At 37.3% G+C, this 23587-nt stretch overlaps 1 pseudogene; it reads left to right on the plus strand.

Annotated features, from left to right (window-relative positions):
• The first annotated feature begins 19297 nt into the window (after window positions 1-19297).
• LOC146912850 (protein GLUTAMINE DUMPER 5 pseudogene) lies at window positions 19298-20176 on the plus strand (annotated as a pseudogene).
• Window positions 20177-23587: the final 3411 nt, after the last annotated feature.

The following is a 23587-nucleotide window of genomic DNA, read 5'->3' on the forward strand; positions in this document are numbered from 1 at the left end:
ATTCTCATGTTGTGACAAGCTTTTCAAAAGGTTTATTTCAGCCACAACATGAGAACTACAAAGCCATATCAAGCTCTTAAAGATTATGAATCATCATGAGCCTATTTTACCATTTATTCACATATTAAAGCATCCACATAACTTGCATCCCAAGAAATCAATCAAATTGCATTCTCTAATCAGTAAAGAAAAGACCACTCAGAGGCTAACATATTCACAAATTTGCACACCAACATCCATATCAATTTAACAAAATATTATACGAAAATATAGCAAACAAATCACAAGAAAAATGAACAAAACACAAGTGACAAGTATATATCTCTTTTATCAATTTTAATATGTAAAACACTCACAAAAATATCAAGAAACACCTTGAAAACACACAAGAATTTTAGATGCTTCTATGAAAAGATTTTTGAGTCAAAAGAGGTGTGAAAAGCAAGAACAACGTACAAAATAGCAAGAAAACATGAAAGGGAAGCAATCTGCGCAGGAGATAGGCCCAGGCCCAAGGGAATATGGATCCTGGATCATCCAAACGCACCAGAAGCGTTGGATTGATCCAGATCCAACTAAACCTAGATCTGATGGTGGAGGGAGGACCTAGGGCGAACCAGAATTGAACCGGTCCGGTTCAGCAGCCTTTATAAAGGCTGGAAGACCGGTCCAATTCATTCTGCAACTCTCTTTCTCTCTCTATGTTGTTCTAGTGAGAGAAGCTCTCACTTCTCTCTTCCTCTCCGTCGTCTTCTTCGACGGACACAACGGAGGAGGTGCGGTGGCGCCGCCGCACCTGAACACCTTTTCTGAAAAACTTTACACCGTTGTGTTCGTCTTGGCTCCCTCTCTATGATTCTGATACTGATTTTTCAAAATTAGGAATGGATTCGAATAGATCTACACTTGCATCTACGTTTTAGGGTTTCAAAATTTCCTTCTAATCTCTTCGAAACTAAACCCTATCTTGACTTATTTTACATGCTGATGATGAATTTATGCTTTATTTCGAAGAATAAACGGTGAATCTTCATGATTTTTGAAATTAGGGTTTCGTTTCCATTTTTTCGAATTTTTTCGAATTTCCACTTCAATTCACCGTTTAATCTTTCATTCAGAACCTTCGATGACGATTACAAACTAAACGAGAAGGATTTGTGTACTTACCTGAGTTGATTTGGAGATTCGAACGAAATTCTTCAGAAAACCTTGAAGCTTGGATGTTCTTGATGCTTCTGGTAAGTTCTTGCAAAGAAACTGAAAATAAATCAGTTCTTGACTCTCTTCTTCTTCACTGATCGAACTCAATCTTCGATTTCTTCGTCTTCTCCACTGTGATCGTGTGGATTTGCTGCTTTGGTGGCAAATTTACACCGGAATTGCAGTGTTTCAAGTTCGATGATGAAGATTCAGTGATGAATCTCGGAGAACTTCATTGAATTCACTTCAATTCTTTATTCTGGTGAAGCTAGGGTTTCATCAATGTTCTTCGTGTTCTTGTTATTTTTGGCTTTTTGATCGTAACTGAATAGAGAGAGAAAAAGGAATTCTGTTTCTGTGTGTTTGATGTGTTGGCAATTTGTGAATGGTATCCTCTGTGCATTGATGACTTGGTCCCTTATATAGGCTGCCATGTGGCCTTGGTGGCCAATGGTAGCTTGCCACCTGTCTGGACTTGACCCTTGCTGAGTTTGGGACTTGGGGGTCTTTCTGCAATTGTTGAAAATTTCATGGACCATTCTGTAATTCGAAAAAAGGACTGGACTGCAAGTAAAAAGGACCAAAAAAAACTGGACCCAAAAAAGGACTTAAATGTAATTGACCACAAAAACAAAAGTTTGACCTAACAAGGAAAAAAGGACTAAAGTGCAATTTTAAAAGTTTTAAAGGACTGAAATGCAATTTTTAACAGTTTTAGGGACTAAAATAAAAATAAAAATAAAAATAAAAATAAAATTGGAATAAAATTGATAACTTGGAAAAACGTAAAGTGAAACGATTAAAATTGACAAAACGGACTAAAATGAACCAATGACTTAAATGAGGTACTTTAAAGTAACCTCTCTCTGTCAAAATTTCGTGTGAAATGACCAAAATGCCCCTAGGGCTAAAACGACTGAAAATGACTCAGATGCAAATTTTAAAATGGATTCTTGGTAGAGAATTGAGACAAAAGTTTATTTAAACCAATTTGAAAGACTCAGAGACATTTTTCAAGGTTTGAACAGAGTTTTGACACTTGAAAAGACTAAAATGCCCCTAGGGGCAAACTGACTCAAAATGACTCAAATGATATGTTTGGAATGGATTTTGACATAGAATTGAAATGGGGACTTATTCAAACTACTTGAAAGGACTCAAACAAATTTTTAAAAGACTTGAAAGAAATTTTGACATAGGAAATGACTAAAATACCCTTCTATGTGAATTTTGCAAATAACATTGAAATAAAATGCAGAGAAAGATGTAATTGATCAGAGACAGTTCAAATGGCTTGTAATGCAAGAAAAGAAGAATTGAGTTAGTATTTTTAGGTCCAAAATTAGGGTATAACAGCTGCCCCTATTTAAGTTTCTTTGTCCGGAGAGTCAAGAGACGAAGTCTTAGAGTTGACGGGACGAAGATACTTAAATATTAACATTTGCACTGCTTTTGGACATAAAAATACGCTTTCAGAGTTTCAAAGATATGAATTCCATGTAGTACTTTAATTATGAATGCAAGACAAACAACTGGAGTCCATGGAACATGTCATGTCACTGGGGCTTCAGGTGGACATTAACAGGGTAGACGAACCCGGGAGTAGAAAATAAGGTACAAGTTGTTCTTTGGGTCGAACTAGTCACTTGACCAAGGAATACAAAACAAGAGACAGACACAAGCTGTTCTTGGGATCGAACTTGGCACTTGGCCGGAAACATAGACATATAGGCAGATACAAGCGGTTCTTTGGATCGAACTTGACACTTGATTGAAGATACAAACAGATAGGCAGACACAAACTGTTCTTTGGGATCGAACTGGCCGTTTGGCTGGAGACATAGACAAAAGGGTAGATATAAACTGTTCTTTGGATTGAACTTGCTTGTTGGATTATCACCACGTCATGTGGGAAGGTGCAAACTGTTCTTTTAGATCGAACTTGCCGTTTGACCGATAACAAAGCATAAGCTGGGTACAAACTGTTCTTTGAATTGAACTTGTCGTTTGTCCGGAGGTATAGGCATATAAGCAGGTACAAGTGGTTCTTTTTGGATCGAACCTGGCACTTGACCAGTAACAAGATACAATTTGAAAATTTGTTTTAACAAGATACCAATTGAGGGTAAATTGTCATTGACTTGATTTGAGAGTAGACATGACCATTTTTGTTGGCCCAAAAGAAAATTGAGAGTAAATTGACATTGATACAGACATTGAATCGAAAATTTGACATTGAAGGAGAGATTGAGAATTGAGATTGAGCAGAGACATAGGCATAGACATTGGATTGAGAGTTGAAATTGACATTAAGATTGGACTGGAATTGAATTTGAAATTTGAAATCGACATTGACATTGACATTGAGATTGGATTGAGATTGAGATTGGAAATTGCTTCGAATTGACATTGAATTGAAATTGAGATTGCTTCGAATTTGACATTGAATTGAAATTCAAATTGAGATTGGAGATTCCATCGAATTTGACAGTTGAATTTGAATTTGACAGTTGGAATTGAAATTGAAATTGAAATTGAGTTTGACAGTTGAAATTTGGATTGAATTTGACAGTTGAGAGTTGGATATGCAACATGTATGTATGGTATAGCAAGATTATTGGATGTATGAACACATAAAATGCATGGTTATGCATGTATGAATGCTTGAAATGCATGATTGGTTTGTAATTTGATAAAGGAGTTTCACAAAGGCAGATGAAACATTGGAAGTTTGGGCACGTAGTGGCTCGTGCTGCAACATATTCACAGGGGAAAAAAAACCTCTTTGGAGAGACCGTCATTGAGAGACGTATCAAAACCATGGCTGAGGGCAATAACACTTGTAAAGGAAATAGCCTTGGAAAGTTCTTGGATACAGGTCGCCGTTGCTAGGCGTGTCAGTGCTGGGTAAACATTGGATGTTCGCATCTGTGGTCAATGCTTTTTAATATTTCATTCTTTCATTTTTCAATCCCTATTTTTGCCTGAACCGCCCTTTCGGGTTTTCGATTCACCGGGGAATAAATTCTTTTCATTGCCCCATTTTTGCCTGAATTGCCTTCATAGGTTGTCAATCAGCGGGGTGCTCATTTTTGCCTAAGCCGCCCTTTCGGGTTTTCAACTTAGCGAGCTTTTCATTTGCATTTTTCCATTTTTTCTTTTCATTCTGTTTTTTCATTCTTGCCATTGACCACAGATCATCCTGGGGAGTAACCTGCCTGTAACATGTATTGAAATGGACATTGACATTCATTTATTCATGCATGTTTCATTGAAATGTACCCTGTTGCTCAGGTTTGCTTTCAAAATAGACAAAAAGATTTTTCAATTTTCATAAATGTTTGTTTCAGACATTGACATGATCAAATAGAAAGAAAGTATTTTGTATATAGCATTGAAAGTAGAAAGAAAAATAGAGTTTCAAACAACAGCACAGGCTCAAATTGATGTAGAAGAGTGAAAGTCAGCCAAAGGCATGACTTCGTGGATTTACAAAGCTTGGAAAATGGTAATTTTATTGGTTGGTGATACATTGAACACGATGACCGCTACATTTCATAGAAATTTTGAATCCACAAGTACGGAAACCTCTGATGAAGACGATCATTGACAGTTGCAGATGCCCCAAGGGGTGATGGTGATTTGCCAGATATAGTTACTTGTCTTTATTGTCAACCTCATTTTTGCATGAACCGCCCTTTCGGGTTTTCGGCTCATCGAGGCGCTCATTCTTGCCTGAGTTGCGTACAATCTCAGCGAGCTTTTTTCATATTCATTTTTTTTGTCCCAAACTTTTGCCTGGATCGCCCTTTCGGGTTTTCGATCCACCGGGAAGCGCATTTTTGCCTAGGCCGCCCTTTCGGGTTTTCGACCTACCACGCTGTTCTTTTCTTTCTAGACAAAGTATTTCTTGACTATATCGGCATTAACAGGATTTGGGAGTTCAACACCATCCATGTGTGTGAGAATCAGAGCACCACCAGAGAAAGCCTTCTTGACAACATAAGGACCTTCATAGTTAGGTGTCCACTTGCCCCTTGGGTCGGGTTGCTGGCTTATTCTTCTTTTCAATACAAGTTCGCCTTCCTTGAATTCTCGAGGTCGGACTTTCTTGTCAAAAGCATTCTTCATTCACACTTGATACAACTGTCCATGAGCCATAGCATCCATACGTTTCTCTTCAATCAGATTCAATTGATCATAACGACTTTGACACCATTCAGCCTCAGTTAATTTTGCTTCCATGATTACTCGAAGAGATGGAATCTCCACTTCCAGAGGGAGAACTGCTTCCATGCCATATACTAAAGAGAAAGGAGTTGCCCCAGTTGAACTGCGCACTGTAGTACGGTAACCATGCAAGGCAAATGGTAGCATCTCGTGCCAGTCTTTGTAAGTAGTGACCATCTTCTGAACAATCTTCTTGATGTTCTTGTTAGCGGCCTCAACTGCACCATTCATCTGAGGTCTATAAGGAGACGAGTTGTGATGTTCAATCTTGAATTCTTCACATAAAGCTTGCATCATGCTATTGTTCAGATTGGAACCGTTGTCAGTGATGATCTTGTTGGGAACACCGTATCGACAGATGATATTATTCTTGATAAACTTGACAACCACTTGCTTGGTCACATTTGCATAGGAAGCAGCTTCAACCCATTTGGTGAAATAGTCAATTGCCACTAGAATGAAACGGTGTCCATTGGAAGCTTTTGGTTCAATTCTTCCGATCATATCAATGCCCCACATAGAGAAAGGCCATGGGGAAGATATAACATTGAGAGCCTGTGGAGGCACATGAATCTTGTCAGCATAAATTTGACACTTGTGGCATTTCTTAGCATGTTTGTGACAGTCACGCTCCATAGTTATCCAGTAATAGCCGGCTCTTAACAGTTTTCTTGACATGGTGTGACCCGAAGCATGGGTCCCAAAAGTACCATCATGTACATCATGCATCAACTTCTCAGCTTCTTGTTTGTCAACACATCTCAACAAGACCATGTCATAGTTCCTCTTGTATAGGATTTCTCCGTCCAGAAGAAATCTACTGGCCCATCTTCTCAAGGTCTTTTTATCCCTGTTGGAAGCACCAGGTGGATATTCACGATTCTGCAAGAATTGTTTGATATTGTAATACCAAGGCTTTTTATCATTCACATCTTTATCAGCTTGATCTGGCATATTTTCGATAGTAAACACATGAGCGGGTCTATCAAGACGCTGCACCTTGATTACAGGCACGTCATTCCAATGATTCACACGAAACATGGAAGACAAAGTAGCAAGAGCATCAGCCATCTGGTTTTCATCCCGAGGGATGTGGTGCAGCTCAACCTTGGTAAAGTATGTCAACAGACGTCTGGCATAGTCACAGTAAGGGATCAGTTTCTCATGATGAGTCTCCCATTCACCCTTTATCTGATTAATAACAAGTGCAGAATCTCCATAGATGTCAAGGTGCTTAATTCTCAGATCAAGGGCTTCTTCAATGCCCAAGATGCATGCTTCATATTCAGCTATGTTGTTTGTGCATTCAAAAGTTATTCGAGCAGTGAAAGGAATGTGGTGCCCCTGCGGAGTTACAATGATGGCCCCAATTCCTTTACCATAAGCATTAACAGCACCATCAAACACCAATCCCCATTTGCTATTGGGATCCGGCCCTTCATTGATCAGTGGTTCTTCACAGTCTTTCGCTTTCAGATACATAATCTCTTCATCAGGGAAATCAAACTTAATTGGCTGGTAATCGTCAAGAGGTTGACAAGCAAGATGCTCAGCGAGGACACTTCCTTTGATTGCTTTCTGAGCTTTGTACACAATATCATATTCAGACAACAACATTTGCCAACGTGCAATCTTTCCAGTAACAGCAGGCTTCTCAAAGATGTACTTGATTGGATCCATTCGGGATATCAACCAAGTTGTATGATTCACCATATAATGACGCAGGCGTTTGGCAGCCCAAGCTAAAGCACAACAAGTCTTTTCAAGCATTGTGTACCGAGTCTCACAGTCGGTGAACTTCTTGCTCAGATAGTAGATGGCATGCTCTTTCCTACCAGTCTCATCTTGTTGACCGAGAACACAACCCACTGAATCATCCAACACTGATAGATACATAATCAAAGGCCTTCCTTCCACTGGTGGGACAAGGATAGGTGGCTCTAACAGGTATTCTTTAATGCTATCAAAAGCTTCCTGGCATTCATCATTCCACACAACAGGCTGATTCTTTCTGAGCAATTTGAAAATTGGTCCACAAGTAGTGGTCATGTGAGATATAAATCTTGAAATATAGTTCAGACGTCCGAGGAAACCTCTGACTTGCTTTTCAGTTTGAGGGGCCGGCATCTCTCTGATGGCTCGGACTTTGTCAGGATCAACTTCAATGCCTCTCTGGCTGACAATGAAGCCTAGCAATTTCCCAGATCTTACACCGAATGTGCACTTGTTAGGATTCAATCGCAGCTTGTACTTTCTCAATCTTTCAAACATCTTTTTCAGATACACCACATGCTGCTCTTCATCACTTGACTTCACAATCATATCATCAACATATACCTCAATCTCTTTGTGAATCATATCATAAAATAGAGTTGTCATACCTCTTTGATAGGTAGCACCAGCATTTATCAAGCCAAACGGCATCACTTTATAACAGAACGTTCCCCACGGAGTGATGAAGGACGTCTTTTCTCTATCTTCAGGTGACATTCGTATCTGATTATAACCAGAGAAACCATCCATAAAGGAGAACACTTTGGATTGAGCAGTACTGTCAACAAGCACATGAATATGAGGCAATGGGAAGTTATCTTTTGGACTGGCTTTGTTCAGATCTCTGTAATCAACACACATTCGAACTTTCCCATCTTTCTTCGGTACTGGCACAATGTTGGCAATCCACTCAGGATATTCAGCTGTCATGAGGAAACCCGCATCAATTTGCTTTTGTACTTCAGCCTTGATCTTAAGAGCCATGTCTGGACGAGACCTTCTCAATTTCTGTTTGACAGGAGGACATTCAGGTCTTGTCGGTATTCGGTGTTCCACAATCTTGGGATCTAGACCCGGCATATCTTCATAGGACCATGCAAAGACATCTGGATAATCATGGAGGAGCTGAATAATCTTCCTTTTCACTTCTGGCTCAAGTGCAGCACCAATCTTGATCTCTCGTTTGTTCTCTTCAGTACCCAGGTTGATGAACTCAATCTCTACCTGGTGAGGCTGAATGGCTCTTCTTTCTTGCTCAAGCAGTCGAGTGATCTCATACGGTATCTCTTCATCATCATCCTCATCTTCAGCTTCATATACAGGGAATTCAAAATTTGGAGGAACCATAGGGTCACTGTGTTCAACGGGTTTATTATGGTTCAATCTGCATAATATGATTGGGATGATTTTTAGAAAAAGTTTTTCATGCAGATTTTTGAAATTAATAAGAAAATAACAAATGTTTTGGTTTTTTCTGGAATTACCATTATTTCCAAGAAAAAGGCACTAAAAAGTAAAAAACAAAGAGTCGTGAGAAAAGACGACAACTTTTATTGATAACGGCAATGCCGAAACAAACACGCCCTTACAATGATATCACTTTCGCCTTGGGCAGAGCGAAAGGATTGTTATTTTGAAAACAAAGAAAAACATGAGCAACAAGACACATTACATGGAAGCATGCATGACTAAAGGAACATCAATGGCCTCCCAATTTCTCATAGTGCCTCCTGGTACAACAAAAGTGGGCACATGACTACTTCCAGCAGCATCTTCAGCAATAGCATTGATGAACCCAGCACTGTAGAAGGTTCCTGTTGAAACACCAGAGGTTGGGGAGAATCCAAGGCCTTCTTTGTGCTTGTTTTCCAAGATCTGAATCACTTTGCCCCAGCCAGCAGCTTGCCCTGCTTGAACGGCCTTCTGTGCGTCTTTCAACGAAGCCATGCTAGTACCAGCCCTCCGGGGCTCTGCACCTTCAACAGTTAAGCCTTGAAATGACGTCCCTTCAGCGGACCCTGCTTCAACACAAGAGAAAGATGACACTTGGCTAACCAGATATGCTTCTTCACCATGCACAGTGACGATCTTACCGTTCCTCATGAACTTGAGCTTTTGATGCAAAGTAGAAGTTACTGCCCCAGCGTCGTGAATCCACGACCTTCCGAGGAGACAGCTGTAAGAAGCATTGATATCCATAACCTGGAAAGTGATCTGAAATGTCTCAGGACCAATGGTGATTGGCAAGTCTACTTCCCCGAGAACATCCTTGCGAGATCCATCGAAGGCCTTAACCAGATAGCTACTTCCCCTCAAAGAGATCCCATGATGGCTCAATTGCCTTAATGTGGATTCAGGCATTACATTCAGAGATGATCCAGTGTCCACCAGCACATTGGATATCATGTCAGACTTACAGTGTACTGAGATATGCAGAGCCAGGTTATGGTGTTTCCCTGCTTCGGGGAGTTCATCGTCACCAAACCCCAAGTTGTTGCAGATTCACCCTTTTCAAGGACAATAATACCCTCTCGGACAGCCTCCTCTAGACGAGTTCCCATTGTAACCATATCAGAGAAGTTGTTCGGGGCAGAGATTATCATTCTTTCCTTATATTCCTTCTTCAGAGTCTTCAGGAATGTCTGTGTCAATTCTTCCTCATCAAGTCGAGGGGAAACACGGGCAGCTGCCCCTCTCCACCTCTGAGCATATTCACGGAAGGTTTCATCTGATTTCTGAGACAAGGATTTAAGAGAGTCCCTATTTGGTTTCAGACGAGTATTGAATTCATATTGACCCTCAAAAGCAGTAGCGAGTTCCTCAAAAGTATGGATGTTGTCTTTGCTCAAACTAGTGTACCAATCTGCTGCATCATCTGCCAAGCTACTCTGGAAGCAATGGATCATCAGTGCATCATTATCTGCGTAGTTAGCCATCTTTCGGACGTACCGGATAACATGGTTGTGTGGACAAGAAGTTCCATTGTATTTGTCAAATTCTGGCTCTTTGAACTTCTTAGGAACCTCAAATCGGGATACCAAGCATAGATCACGAGCTTTAGCAGGAGCACCATTGCTTCCCCGGCTAGCCTTGACCTCGCGGAGTTCTCCAGCCAACTCCCTTAACTGTCTCTTCATAGCTTCCATTGCGGGATCTTGTCCACGCGGAGTGTCAACATCAATCACCTGTTGCACCGTGTGTACAATAGGGTCGGTAACAACAGTAGTCACTTGAGGCATAGCGGTGGATACAGGAATCTGTCCTTGACCAGTAACACCAGAGACACCAGCAGCAGTATTAGGAGAATAGTAAGCTGAGAGGCCATAAGGACGGCCGTTGGGCATAACAAAACGAGCATCAGTAGCCACAGTAGACAATGGGATAGAGGGAATCACCTCAGCAGAAACTGGAATAGAAGTGGCTGGTTGTTCCTGTGCAGCCATCATAGTGGACATAGCGTCATGAGCCTTAGCCAAGTCTTCTTTCATAGCTGGCAATTCGGCACGGAGCTGAGCATTCTCTTCTTCAAAGTTAGCCATCATTCTTCTCTTGTGAAGTCTTGTTTGATGAATTCTATCTGGTTGGTGGACTTTGCGAACACGAGCCACTTTTCAGACTGCGGCGGACAAAACCAAGAGGCAATGAGCACGAGAGAAGTTTTTTGTGACAAATGAATGCATATGATGCATGAAATGTGTAAATGCATATGCAAAAAGATTCTTTTTATGTGTTATCGAAGGGTTTTAGACAAACTAGAAATTTGTAAACATTACTAAACAACAATTAACATAAACGGGAAACAAACAACCCACATATAGTTTTACAAGACGATTCCCTTTGAAATGCTAAGCCAAGGGATATACTTTGAAATGTAAAACAACATAAACAACTGGAAATAACAACAGGAAAAAGGAATCCTCAAGCATAGGAAGTGGAAGCATCATCCTCAGACTCAGACTCATAGCTGCAGTATCGTGCATAGAAGTCACGGGCACCCCTAGCCCTCTTAGAGTCTCCAATAAGCAACCTATCTTTCTCTTCAATCTCTCTCTTAGCCTTAGCTAACTCTTTCTTCAGTGTCAAGACCTCATGAGTCTTCTGCTCATCCTTTCCATCCAAAGTCATGATCAAGTTCTCAGCCTCATAGTATCTAGCCCTCCACTGATGCTTCTCCCGACTCTCCATAGCTAGATGCTCTTGATACATCTCCTGAGTAGGTGCGAGTAGTGGTAAAGGCATGGTAGGAATAGACGCAGACACATATCTCATAGAGGGGTAAGGCATACCAATCTCCTCAGCTTGGTTTATCACCCACTGTGTATAGGCCTCATGAGCGACACCGGACCTTACACCCATATGCTTCACCTCTTTCTTCCGAAGTTTAGACCAAGCTTCTATGAAATCCTCTCTTATGCCTGTGGGAGCATTGGAGTAGTGAAAGAAGTAAGGAGCTGTAGCAAGATTGATGGGCTTATCTTTCATCGGAAAACCAAATTGTTGCAAAGCAAGCTCCGGGTTATAGTTGATTCCACCCCGGGTACCAAGAAGAGGTACATTAAGAAACTTCCCACCACCGAAGATAATTTCCTTAACTCGAGAAGCTGGAGTAAGCCAAACCACTTCATTAGGAGTGAGAGCCATAATCCTCTGTGAAATAGACCAATTCTCCGGATTGGTGCGGAAAGACTCCGGAAGGTGCGAAATAAACCACCTATAGAGGAGAGGCACACAACAAAGAATGTATCCACGACCCTTGCCGGAACGATCATGAATAGCATGGTATGTGTCAGCTAGCAAAGTAGGAACCGGATTCTTGGAGTGGAAGATCATAATAGCATTCATGTCCACAAAGTCATCAAGATTCGGAAAGAGAATAAGCCCATAGATGAGAAGTGCAAGAATAGCCTCAAGAGTGTCCTGACAAATGGTATTGAGGTTGGCTTTCCCAAAAAGATACTCTGAAGTGAACCCTCGGATGCGTGCCTTAGTAACAAGATTTTTGGAGACATCGGTGGTCTTGAGATAGAGATCTTTAGCAATAACCAATGGGGTAAGAGGATGCTCAAGTCCTGAGAAAGGTACCCCCTTAGCAATAGATAGACCCATCAAGGAAGAATAAGCCTCTAGAGTAGGCACCAGCTGAAAGTCCGGAAAAGTGAAGCACCGATAGTCCCGATCATAGAATTGCACTAGAGTGTGCACAAGCTTCTCATCCACATTAGTCTGGAGAATAGTAAGTAAAGCCCCGTAACGACGTCGGAAACCAGTCGGATCCTCAATCTTGAGTGCCAAATCTCTCAAACTAGCCAAATCCACTTCCTTGAACTTGTAGGAATTAGTCCTCTTCATTCCTACAATGTTTACAAATCCAACTTGTCTAAGCACTTCGATAACAATGCATGGAAAAAGTTTATGCATGTATGCATGTATGCATGAATGCATGATTATGTTCAAGTTCGGAGAAAACATGGTGGGTTGAAGTTCAAAGTCGAGGAGTCATGGGTGGACACGGTGTCCGGTGAATCTAGGGCTTTAGGATAATAGTAACCAGGTTCTAAAAAGTTCCCAAGTTGCAACCTCTCTGACGTATATCACGGTGTCACGAGACAGCACTCGCTCCATGATTATCCGTAAGAAGGTCTAACTTGAGTGTAGTATCGCGTGACAACTAAAACTCGAGACAACACTTGGTTTAGTCTCCGCACTACGTCCTAGGAAATGGCCATGGATAGGTTTGGTTATCTACGGTTCATAGCGTCATAGAACAATTAGAAGTAAAGTGCCTAAACGCGACAACACGCGCCGACAACATCACCTCCAAAATGCCTTAGCTATGTGGGATTGATCGCATAATCCAAAACACGAGGCAACCCCCGGAATGAATTGTCGATTATATCCCTCCTAAATCCTAAGTTCACTCAGCCCGGGTGTAGGACTTTTGATATTCTCACCCCACACGTTTGCAAGAAATTAAACATTTATTCACATAGGAAAGCAAGTAAAAGAAACAAGTAAAAAGAGCGCAAGCGTGGAAATAAAGACTAGGCGTAACTCTCGAATCTCCCCAGTGAAGTCGCCAGCTGTTTTATCTTGGTTTTCGGGTGTCAAACATCGATTACGTTTGAACCTTTCTAACCGGTGATATCTTATTTTTTCTTGGGAAGGGAAAAAGTAAGCAAAACCCTTGAGAATCGAGGTCCGGGAGTTGTTTTCGCTACGGGAAGGTGTTAGGCACCCATAACGACTATAGTATCCTATAGGAACCGTCTTTAACTTCTACGCGCGCGCTTTGTTTTTAAATGCTATTTTGAAAGTGTTATTAAACCTAGAGTTTGCTAAGTGAAGAATTGGAGGGAGAAGAATGTTTTTGGATTTTTATTTTAGTTGAATTGAAGGAATTTTGTTCCTTGCCTACGTACCCGTTTAAGGGATCAAATCCACCGTAGTTCTCTTCCAAAAATGTTTTTGTTTTTGTTGGTTGATTTTAAGTTTGAAAATGGGATTTTGAAGAATAGAAAGAGGCCTCAAGGGCATGAGATTGTAAAAAGTGGGGTTGAATTAGTTATTTGCAAAATGTGGTCTAAACATGATTAGAGTTCATTGAAATTTGATTAAGAAAAAGAAAAGGAAAATTCAATGGGATTTTGATCCCAAGGTTTATTTTGAAAATGATTTGAGTGAAGTTTGTTCAAGTTTTTTGAAAAATGATTTTTTCTAAGTATAAAGCCTAAACATTCATCTAAACATACAATCCTAGACATACATCTAAACATGCATATTCTAGCTATATATCTAAAGTGATGTGTGTGCATGTGTCGGTGCTTGTGTCGGTGTACATTATTAGAGTCCATTGTCCTTATTACATCATTGGCCTAGATACATTCTATGGTCTTGCAAGAAATTAAAAGCATAAAAGTAAAATATTACAAGAGCTCCTAAGTTTTTACATTCTAATTTTTGCATGAATTTTAAAGTGTAGGAAAATAAAAGGATGAAAAATGTGGGATGGAAGATGAAATGCTCATGATGTATGAAACAATGAACAAATGGTTAGTAATATAAAGCAAAGAGTGGTAGAAAATGTAAACAAGAGAAGTACTAGGAACAAATGCAATATTATCAAGCAAGGAAATAAAACCTAATCAAAAGAAAGTGGTAAAATGTGCCCAATATTCATCACAATACCAAGGCAAGGCTATGTCCTATAATTCTCATGTTGTGACAAGCTTTTCAAAAGGTTTATTTCAGCCACAACATGAGAACTACAAAGCCATATCAAGCTCTTAAAGATTATGAATCATCATGAGCCTATTTTACCATTTATTCACATATTAAAGCATCCACATAACTTGCATCCCAAGAAATCAATCAAATTGCATTCTCTAATCAGTAAAGAAAAGACCACTCAGAGGCTAACATATTCACAAATTTGCACACCAACATCCATATCAATTTAACAAAATATTATACGAAAATATAGCAAACAAATCACAAGAAAAATGAACAAAACACAAGTGACAAGTATATATCTCTTTTATCAATTTTAATATGTAAAACACTCACAAAATATCAAGAAACACCTTGAAAACACACAAGAATTTTAGATGCTTCTATGAAAAGATTTTTGAGTCAAAAGAGGTGTGAAAAGCAAGAACAACGTACAAAATAGCAAGAAAACATGAAAGGGAAGCAATCTGCGCAGGAGATAGGCCCAGGCCCAAGGGAATATGGATCCTGGATCATCCAAACGCACCAGAAGCGTTGGATTGATCCAGATCCAACTAAACCTAGATCTGATGGTGGAGGGAGGACCTAGGGCGAACCAGAATTGAACCGGTCCGGTTCAGCAGCCTTTATAAAGGCTGGAAGACCGGTCCAATTCATTCTGCAACTCTCTTTCTCTCTCTATGTTGTTCTAGTGAGAGAAGCTCTCACTTCTCTCTTCCTCTCCGTCGTCTTCTCCGACGGACACAACGGAGGAGGTGCGGTGGCGCCGCCGTACCTGAACACCTTTTCTGAAAAACTTTACACCGTTGTGTTCGTCTTGGCTCCCTCTCTATGATTCTGATACTGATTTTTCAAAATTAGGCATGGATTCGAACAGATCTACACTTGCATCTACGTTTTAGGGTTTCAAAATTTCCTTCTAATCTCTTCGAAACTAAACCCTATCTTGACTTATTTTACATGCTGATGATGAATTTATGCTTTATTTCGAAGAATAAACGGTGAATCTTCATGATTTTTGAAATTAGGGTTTCGTTTCCATTTTTTCGAATTTTTTCGAATTTCCACTTCAATTCACCGTTTAATCTTTCATTCAGAACCTTCGATGACGATTACAAACTAAACGAGAAGGATTTGTGTACTTACCTGAGTTGATTTGGAGATTCGAACGAAATTCTTCAGAAAACCTTGAAGCTTGGATGTTCTTGATGCTTCTGGTAAGTTCTTGCAAAGAAACTGAAAATAAATCAGTTCTTGACTCTCTTCTTCTTCACTGATCGAACTCAATCTTCGATTTCTTCGTCTTCTCCACTGTGATCGTGTGGATTTGCTGCTTTGGTGGCAAATTTACACCGGAATTGCAGTGTTTCAAGTTCGATGATGAAGATTCAGTGATGAATCTCGGAGAACTTCATTGAATTCACTTCAATTCTTTATTCTGGTGAAGCTAGGGTTTCATCAATGTTCTTCGTGTTCTTGTTATTTTTGGCTTTTTGATCGTAACTGAATAGAGAGAGAAAAAGGAATTCTGTTTCTGTGTGTTTGATGTGTTGGCAATTTGTGAATGGTATCCTCTGTGCATTGATGACTTGGTCCCTTATATAGGCTGCCATGTGGCCTTGGTGGCCAATGGTAGCTTGCCACCTGTCTGGACTTGACCCTTGCTGAGTTTGGGACTTGGGGGTCTTTCTGCAATTGTTGAAAATTTCATGGACCATTCTGTAATTCGAAAAAAGGACTGGACTGCAAGTAAAAAGGACCAAAAAAAACTGGACCCAAAAAAGGACTTAAATGTAATTGACCACAAAAACAAAAGTTTGACCTAACAAGGAAAAAAGGACTAAAGTGCAATTTTAAAAGGTTTAAAGGACTGAAATGCAATTTTTAACAGTTTTAGGGACTAAAATAAAAATAAAAATAAAAATAAAATTGGAATAAAATTGATAACTTGGAAAAACGTAAAGTGAAACGATTAAAATTGACAAAACGGACTAAAATGAACCAATGACTTAAATGAGGTACTTTAAAGTAACCTCTCTCTGTCAAAATTTCGTGTGAAATGACCAAAATGCCCCTGGGGCTAAAACGACTGAAAATGACTCAGATGCAAATTTTAAAATGGATTCTTGGTAGAGAATTGAGACAAAAGTTTATTTAAACCAATTTGAAAGACTCAGAGACATTTTTCAAGGTTTGAACAGAGTTTTGACACTTGAAAAGACTAAAATGCCCCTAGGGGCAAACTGACTCAAAATGACTCAAATGATATGTTTGGAATGGATTTTGACATAGAATTGAAATGGGGACTTATTCAAACTACTTGAAAGGACTCAAACAAATTTTTAAAAGACTTGAAAGAAATTTTGACATAGGAAATGACTAAAATACCCTTCTATGTGAATTTTGCAAATAACATTGAAATAAAATGCAGAGAAAGATGTAATTGATCAGAGACAGTTCAAATGGCTTGTAATGCAAGAAAAGAAGAATTGAGTTAGTATTTTTAGGTCCAAAATTAGGGTATAACAACCCAAAAATAAATAAATTGGTTCATTCGTAATTTCGTATCCTTCAAATGGAAAGATTTTAAACCAATTCACTCTATATAAAAGTGCCAATACAAGGAGTTAAGATCATCTTCATTTGCTAAAACAATGATGATATTTAACGCGAGAGCAAAATTCACGAGGCTGTCCCGAATAATTTACATCATTGGATATGTTGTTTAGTTGAAAACATGGGGTGGCAGATGCAAAATGGGTCCCGCAATAATTAAAAAAAGGCCCCACATCCATATTTGTGTGTGTCGTGATCCTGTCGGGTAAAATTATTTCGGGAGATGCAGCATTTTCCTTGCTAAAAACAAATAGACAATGTCGTGTAGTGAGAGATAGATACAAAAAAAAAAAAGTATGTAGTGAGTCCTACCACTTATAAATGGAGAGGATCTTGACTGCATTATAAGTTGTCTTTGGTATCTCATTAGAAGTATTTTTTGTTGCAGTTTTTTTTTTGTTTGTTAAAGCCCCCCATAATTTATACTTGTAGATCAACTAAATCGTTAACCAAACCCCGTCAACCAAGTACATTCGAAAATCAACATGAAAATTGAAGTCTTAAAACAAATTGTTATTAAGTCTACTATAAATTAGAGTAAAATGTAAATCAACATGGTTTCCTTTAGAGGTGAACATCATACAACATTTGCGTCAGCTCTTGTAGAAATATAGTTATGCAGTATGCATGATTGGATGCGACAATTTCACGAACTCTTATAATACATAGGTGTAAAAGTTATTGAGAACATCTCTATCAATTGTGTATGTGACTGTGTAACCCAATTTCAGTAAGAGAAGGTGAATATGTCGGATGGTGTACACCGACGGATTTCTGGTTGATTTACGTTTCACTATCATTTACATTATTCTTATTTACATTTTGGTTTAAAACTTTAATTATGTTTGTGGGTCTAGTTTACATTTTAGTTTTTCTACATTTGGTATTGATTTTTGGATTAGACAGGATATTGTCTATAAAATAAAGAGTCTTGTTAACCAGTGCCCCACTGGTTAAGGAAACAAATATAGTAATATTTGTCTTGAAAGTTGTGTAATCAATGCATTAAAAGATTAAAAAGTGTCTTTTTTGACTTTTACTTTCTTCTTTTAGCTTCCTTAACCAGTGCCCCGGGGGCACTCGTTAATATTTTCCTAAAATAAATTCATTTTGAAGTTTCAAGTTATGACCGACTATTTTAGATAAAGTAATTTTTTTTATTTTTTGATGATTTCGATCAATTACTTAAGTTACTTATCTTACAACCTTTTTCACAGTTAATGTGTGTAAATTTTACTGTTGAACTTTTAGACAAATTATACAAAGATATGAGGATTACAATAACCATATATTGTGTCCCTACTGTTGAACTGAACTTTTTAGAAAAAATATGTTTGATTACAATATGTTTAGTCCTTACTTAATTTTATAATGATACAAATTTAGTTTGGTTTATATTCTACCTCTGTCCATATATATATGACCATTTTGTCAAAATCACGGAAATTAAGAAAGTGGATATTTGTATTAAAATTGTTTGTAATTACTATTGTTTTTACAATTTTATCCTTTAGAGATAGTCAGTTTATGTTTTAAACATGTTATTTATTGTTGATTGAAGAAAAAGATGTAATAATAAATAGGGGCACGTATGTAAAGAAATAATTAATGTTGTTGGAAATAGCAAATGAGTCTTATAAACGGGGACAAAAAAAATTCTCAAAAGGGTCTTATAATTAGGGACTTTTTAATATATATATATATATATATATATATATATATATATATATATATATATATTAAAATAACGTGCAAAGTTTTCTCTTTTGAGGAAGTGCAAAGTTGAAACCATAAATTAAATAATATAATGTGCAAAGTAACGCATTTTTCACTTATTATACAAATTCGAATTTTATTGTCTAGGACAAGCCTAGTATGCTTTGGAAAAAATGCAATGAAACAAAAGAACGTATGCAATTGTTTGAGACAATGTCCTGGTCCCTCCTTTAATTTTGACAATGAAAGAATTGATAGCTAGCACAAATATCAACCGATGAAGAAACTTCCATATAATGAAAAAGAAACAATGCCCATGATTGGATATATGCTTCATTATAACACGGAAGAATCAACCATCAACAATTGTTTGACAAATTGAGACCATATCGCCAAAATTTTAAGAAAGGAATAAATTGAAATTTCTTCCACAATTCCACATATATGTGGGCCCATTCACCCGCAACTTCATAAAGCATAGCACTTTCATTCATTGTGTTGCTTTACCATGCACTATAAATACCCTCTAGTTCTTCTATACCAAGCCCTCATGATCCAATAAAAACCAAACCCTAGACTTAAAACAAGGTGAGAGAGTAATAATAATAGAGAAAATTGATTAATATTTTTTCTTGTGAGTATAAGTGATTCAAATATGGATGCAGCAGCTGGTGGTGGTATAAAAAACGTTACCTCTCCCACTCCTTACCTCTTTGGTGGCCTAGGTCTTATGCTTGCAATTATAACCTTTGCATTAATTATTCTATCATGCACTTGTCACGAAAATTCTTTATCTACAAACGCTGGTGGGAATGAAGAGAAAGATACCAAGAATGTGGAAATGGTGGTGGATTTAGAGCCTAAGATTGTTGTAATAATGGCTGGAGATACTAATCCTACTTACTTGGCTAAACCTGTGTCATCAACATGTCATAGTGAAGAAATGGTTTAGAAGTATGCATGGTTTTTTCATGGTTTTAAGTTATGGTTGTGGGGGTACCATGATGCAAATGTTTATATTACAAGAAAGTACATTTCATGAAGTCGAAATTACGGGTGTGATGTCATTGCAGAAAGCTAAAAACGCTCAATTATACAACCACGACTGCAGTTGCGGACCACAATTTAAAACCATGATAGGATGTCGTGAATGAAATCATCAGCAAAATGGAGAGAAGATGAATAACAAAGACACCATCTAATTAATATTTTATGTCCATTGACATTTATTTGTACTATTCTTTACTCATGTTCATTTTGTGGAGTCTTATTAGAGTAGAAATGATATATATAAGGTGTGATGGTTTTAGATTTAGTAGGAATGATTTTGAAAGAAATGAATTCAGTTTGTATATAATTTGTTTGAATTTGAAATTATATTATCAGAATATATTTTAAACAAGTTCTTTGGATGATAAAATAGTTTTTTTTACAATATGTTTCAATCTAAATAGAAGAGCGACCATAAGAAATGAAAGAAAGAGAAAGGTATGCTTGTCAAAAAGGCAAAATATTCTCACTTCTCACCTTGATATGATCCAATATCACACAATCACTTTGTTTGACAAGGTATGCTTGTTCACGATAACTCAAACAGCTAACAGAAGAGATTGTCAAAAATCAAATAATATACCTACACAAAACACAATAAAAGAGAAGTCACATCATGCAAACATGTTTAAATCAGATTCCTACAGAAAACACAAGCAATTGCCAAGTCATATGTAGGCCCATTTGTTAAAAAAAAGTATTTTACACAAATTATTTTGATTAATAGCATTTTTAAAATAAGATAGAGATATAAATCTTTTTTTTATTATAATTTTAAACAAACAATATATCACAATTTTCTTTGGGGTCGATCCAACAAATTTAAAGGCCTAACGTAAATTTTACGGTGAGGTCTTTTAAAATAAATAAATAAAGCAGTATAAGACTAATAAAAATAAAATAAGAAAAATTAAGTTTTAATAAGTCTTAAGTTCAAAGTTCAAACCTCGGTCCAAGAGAATACGACGCTTTGATAACTTGGCTAACTGAGCTAATTGAACATCTATGACTAATCTACAATATTTATATAATTATAATTTAATTGTATCTTTCTCCCTGTTTTAGCACAAAATCTTGAGGCATGAAACCCTAGTTTGAACTACTTGCCCTTGTACCCACCATTATTTTCTTTAGAATCTCTAAAAGTATTTTAAATTATTTACATCGCAGAGTTTAGATGCGGCTTACATGTTATATTCCCTTTGTCTGTCTTATTAATTTTCAGTCCATATTATAGAATATCTTATCCATATATCATAGAATATATTTACTTTGATTATACTTGAAGTTACACGGTTAGCACAACTATAATATATATGGAGGAGTAATACAATTGGACTGGATTGGATACATTTTTTTCGCTAAAAACCAATAATAAGATTTATCAAAAAAGGAAAAACCAATAATAAGAGGGGAATTTTCAGCTGGATTCCGAATCAAATTTACTACTAGAAAATTGTCATTTTCAGACGAAATTTCGTACAAAATCAATTTCATCTCAAATGTTCTTTTAATTATGGACGGAATTCAGACGAATTTATTCTTTTACAAGTGTTTCTTTTGTTTGTCCTTTGATGTTCCGATAAGAAAGATTGAAACATTTTAGGTTCATAGATAAAACTGTACCATATTTACATATTAAAGGTATGATGATCATGAAATTGTCAAAATAAAAAAAGAGAGATGATCATGAACGGTATATCCTTAGGATTGCGAACATAGTCCGGGAGAGAGTAATAAGGTGTGAGGAAAACTACCTTTATTATTGTCTAGATTTTTTTATATAGATTTTCACCGTTTGTTTAACTCTTTGTTGGGATAATATTTAAACAGCTAACCAGTTGAGGGCAGAGATCTTTCACTATGCTTAACATAATGGTTCAACTTATTATGGTCCACTTAAAAACAAAGCTCAATCCAATAATTCATCAATAATAATCAGTACTTAATAACAATAATGCATAATTTATATAATTAATAATTGATGCATAATTTATATTATTAATAATTGATAAAAGTCAATCCATAATTGATTAATTAAATAATTAATATAGATCATAATTTAGTACATCTCTTGCTTTAGGCGTCATTCCATGTTGTTCGTGCTTCCAATAGTCTACCATTCCAGCTGACCATCTCACCATTCTTCCAATTTGTCCCTCTCACCATTCTTAACCTCTAACAATTTAGATGGTAATGCTTCTATACTTTTTCTAATAAATTTTTGGAGTTATGAAATATGAAATATAAGACGTAAACTTGCATACTCTGTTAGTTTTAGCTTGTAAAAAAATGTCCCAATCTTTTCCACGGCAGGAAATGGATCAAAATGTTGAGATCATCTTTTGATTGATCTGCCGCACCACCACACCGGTGTATTGCATGAGGTCTTAGCCTTCAAAAATTTGATTCACATATCTCGTAAATTTGTCCACATTTGATTCAGTTGACTGAGAGCCTCCCTATCCACCAATTGTGCCTACACGAACTACCTGGGTATCTCATATTATACCGTAACTTATTCCAAGACGAATGTTATGACCAATTTTGGTATTGTTTTGAAGCAAAACCATAAGTAAGACTTCATACATCGATTAACAACTTCAGTTTGACAATTCATTTTTGACGGTAAGCAAACTTATCTTCACTACTGTTCCGTATAAGTGATTTTTTGAATGGCTTACAAGTAACAATTTTGAAAATAAGTTTCTTGCACCATCCAAAAAATACAAATGTTAAACAAAAGTTGTTGATCAATGTTTGGACTCTTAACTATCTTGTTTTATTTTAGAACAACCTCAAAATCGATCGTATTGGCTATCTTGGGCCGAGTAATGGTACAATACTACTTTCTTGAAAACACACTATATGAAGATTTGTATGGATGAAGGTCGCACCAACTCCTTCGGTTTTTACAAACCAAAGTAGATGTCATGACGGCAAAAATAGTGGATATGGATAAGGTTCTTCGCAAACTAAAACAAATCTTGATGCAGTCCCAACAACAAATGAAAAATTATGCACATAGAAAGAGGCGGGAATTGTCTCGAGATAGGTGAAATGCAGGTTCATGAAACAATATTATATTGAGAATGAGAGCGATGGTGAGAATGAGAATCACAGTGTACCTTCGAACTCAAGGAGAGAAAAAAAGAGTGATGAGAAAGATTCCAAATAAAAAACTATTTAAAGAAAAGTATTATAATGTTTAATACACAGTTTTCTACAAAATTTTCACTATTTGAAGCTTTTAAACAATGACTTTAAAGTGGGTCAATATTATTTTCTCTAAAAAAAATAAAAACAAACAAAATAAGGACATGGAAAAGAAGTTTCTAGAAAAAGCAATGAACTCATAAATGAGAGAGGGAGGTGCACGGCGGACATGGTGGTTTGACGACGTCTAATTGGTGGTTGTGTGGTGGGTGTATATGCCAGTTATTTTCTCTCACTTTGATGCTTTAAAACAGTTAATATTAATAATTAGTTGTTAAATTAATGTTTACTCTTTTGTTCGAGTTTGAATATCTCTAACTCCTTATTTATCGGTTGAACTATCTACCCCTCTCCTCTCACTTTGATGTTAATTTTTCTTCTCTAATTCTCTATATATGGTTGGTAATGTTAGTGGTGGATACTTATGTCAAACTCGGTGGATTATGAGGTGAATGTAAGGATTGAGTTTGCTTGATCTTTTAAGAAAAAGTCTAAGAAGCGTAAGAAGAGCCTTCACTCATGCAAATGGAATTAACATTTTTTTTCTAGTTGCTATAAC

The sequence above is a fragment of the Medicago sativa genome, chromosome 6 (assembly GCF_051527215.1).
Source record: "Medicago sativa cultivar Bolivia chromosome 6, Bolivia_mono, whole genome shotgun sequence".
Classification (NCBI taxonomy): Eukaryota; Viridiplantae; Streptophyta; class Magnoliopsida; order Fabales; family Fabaceae; genus Medicago; species Medicago sativa.